Source organism: Vombatus ursinus, unplaced genomic scaffold, assembly GCF_900497805.2.
Source record: "Vombatus ursinus unplaced genomic scaffold, bare-nosed wombat genome assembly UNPS02001267.1, whole genome shotgun sequence".
Taxonomy (NCBI): Eukaryota; Metazoa; Chordata; class Mammalia; order Diprotodontia; family Vombatidae; genus Vombatus; species Vombatus ursinus.
The window spans coordinates 1-3,180 of NW_020941045.1; the positions used below are offsets into that span (position 1 = coordinate 1).

General features: G+C 33.7%; 1 pseudogene; it reads left to right on the forward strand.

The window, feature by feature from the left end:
• The first annotated feature begins 1,788 nt into the window (after nt 1-1,788).
• On the forward strand, nt 1,789-2,758 carry LOC114043016 (annotated as a pseudogene).
• The last annotated feature ends 422 nt before the right edge of the window (nt 2,759-3,180 follow it).

Consider the following 3,180-nt stretch of genomic DNA (forward strand, 5'->3'; position numbering starts at 1 on the left):
ATAAGCTCCTTGAGGGTAGGAATTATTTTATTATTGTCTTTGTACCAGCAATGCCCAGAACAGGCTTTTAATAAATGCTGATTGATTGACCCTGTAAAGTAATGCCCACAAATAGCTTGTGTGTTCATTGTATTTTCTAACTTGTATCAATAATGGGAATCTAGCATATTTTCCAGGCCCATTAGAATCAAATGAAATAATATATAAAAATAATTTTGTAAATCTTGAAGTGATATGTAAATGCTAGCTAATATTTAGGAGAAGGATGGCTTTCCATGCAGTCCTTATTATAAGAAAATCACAGCTGAAATGAAGGATAAAGACAAACAACATGATATAGTGGAGAGAGCCACGGAACTTGGTTTCAAGTCTTACCTCTGACACATACTTTCTATGTGACCCTGAACAAATCACTTTACTTCTCAATGAGTCTAAAACTATAATTTTCAGAGAAGGTGCCAATCTGCATTGGAAAAGGAATTTTTCCATATGTGTAGTTCTGAACACAAATGAAACAATATATCCAGTCCCTATCATTTAATAAAGGATATCAATAATGTAAATAGAGACATTGTCACCAAAATCTGTAAAGCTAGTATTATAGCACACCTTTAAAGCTTTAAAAAAGGAACTTTGGGGACAAGCAAAAGAAGATCATTGTGCTACAATGGGTAGTAATCTTATTGAATTCATTACTCAAGTATGAGTATGAATAAATTCAAGAATGATTTAGAAAAATTCAGTATGAATTTAAAGGGAATTTTTAATTTAAAATTTTAAGGGAATCCAAAGCTTTGTGGTAAGCCTTCCTAGGTTATTGAAATGAGTATCAATACCTGACAAAGAGGCATTTTGATAACATTTGTCTTTGATAACATTGTCTGAGAATGAATAGTGAAATGGATAAAACATAGATCCACCAGTGCTAATTCTTGTGGAATTTCCAAGCTCAATACATTGAAAAGCATGTGATTTTGGAATAGATGTACCATTAGTTATAGTAATTTTTAACTACAGGAAAATATTAGCAAATGAGACTTACTTTTAAAAAATATCCATTATGTAGGAGGCAACAAACTGTTACCATTTTAGTTGTTTGAAAATACAGAGCTCAATCACTGATCCTTGGTAATAGACTATGCTTGCATAAATCCTTGAAAAAGAACCTTTTGAAGACAGCATAGATTCTTAAACCATGCAAAAAGAGTCCAGGCCAAACAAATTTGATATTCTCTCTCTGGAACCCAAAAAAGTTTCAGAAACTATGACCATAAAAGCTCAGAGAAATTAATATTCTCTTAGAAGTGAACAAGGCAATCCATCACTTGGCTCCACGCATTTGCTTTGGCTGTCCCCCATGCCTGGAATGGTCTCTTTCCTTAACTCTGCATACTGATTTCCTTGGCTTCAAGTCTCAACTAAAATACCATCTTTAATAGGAAGTCATTTGCAACCCCTTTTAATTCTAGTGCCTTCTTTCTTTAGATTATTTCCTATTTATCCTGTATATATTTTTTTACATATTTTCTCCCCCATTGTGAGCTTCTTGAGGGCATGGACTGTCTTTTGGTGCTTTTTATATCCCTAGCACTTAGCACAGGGCCTGACGTTTAATGAATACTGATTGATTGAGGGGGCTATTCTTTTGAGTTAATGATTCAATGCTGGAAGAAAATAGACTTGTTTGTGTTTTCATCTCTGCTGAAGGAAGCTAACAGAAAGAAGTAGTTACATTTTGAGTTGCATTCTAACATACATCCAAAAAATCCTTGTTTTCAGGAGAATGAGATGGCTGAGAATATCACTTTGACAATTGAGTTTATCCTCATTGGATTAACAAGTCACCAAGAACTGCAGATTCTTCTATTCATAATTTTCCTTATAATCTACCTGATAACCGTAATAGTCAACATTGGACTGGTGATATTAATTTTAATTAATTAATTTCAATTGAACCTCGACTCCACTCATCTATGTATTTGTTTCTTGGTAACTTGGCATTTATGGATGCGATTTGCTCATGTGCTATTACTCCTAAGATGTTAATGAACTTATTTTCTAAGGATAGAATGATTTACCTTCACTAATGTATGGCACAATTTTATTTTCTTTGTTTTTCTGAAACTTCAGACTGTTTTCTCCTGGCAGCCATGGCATATGACCGCTATGTGGCAATATGTAATCCACTTCATTATCCCATCATTATGTCAAAGAAACTCTACATTCAGATGATCACTGGATCACTCATAGGTGGCAACCTACATTCCATGATTCATGTTGGCTTTCTATTCAGATTAGCTTTCTGTAAATCACACCAAATCAATCATTTTTTTGTGATGTTCTTGCTTTATACCAACTCTCTTGTACTGACCCTTATATTAATGAACTGATGGTATTCATCTTCTCAGGCTAGATTCAAGTCTTCACTATAGGTGTTGTCTTCTTGTCTTATCTTTACATCCTTTTTACTATCTTTAAGATGAAATCAAAGGGGGGACGAGGCAAAGCCTTTTCCACCTGTGCATCCCATTTTATATCTGTCTCAATATTCTATGGTTCTATTCTCGTCATGTATATTCGGGCAGGTGCAGTTAATGAAGGAGCCATAGACGTACCCATTGCTATTTTTTATACAATAATAATTCCCTTTTTAAACCCTTTTATTTATACCCTGAGATATGAGGAAGTAGTCAATGTCCTGAGAAAAATTATGGAGAAAAAAATCTCAGGGATATTTGCAAGAAAACTTGTACACTGAGGTTCCTAGCTTTTCATAAACAATGTTATCCAAAAAAATGGAAGAGTAATACTTTGGATAGGATGAAGTCTGTTAGAAAAGTATAAAGTCTAATTGAGAAGTTAATTAATGAGTACAGAAATTGGTAACTAGGGGATTATTGTTATCTTAATTTCAAGTTCAGAAAACAAGACTATTTTCAGAATGGATTGTGTCATCACAAACTCAAGAAGTCAATGTACCACCAGAGGTAAATGTGGAAAAGAAGAATCTGTTGAACATTGTCCATGGTATTATGGACAGTAAAATCATCACAGCAAGGGAAATATGAACAAAAAAGAGAACAGAACTAAACTCTATACAGTATGATGAAATGCTAGATTGTGTGGTTCAGATATTTTATAGGAATTCAAAGGAGAAAGAAATCAATGAGTGCAAGTGTA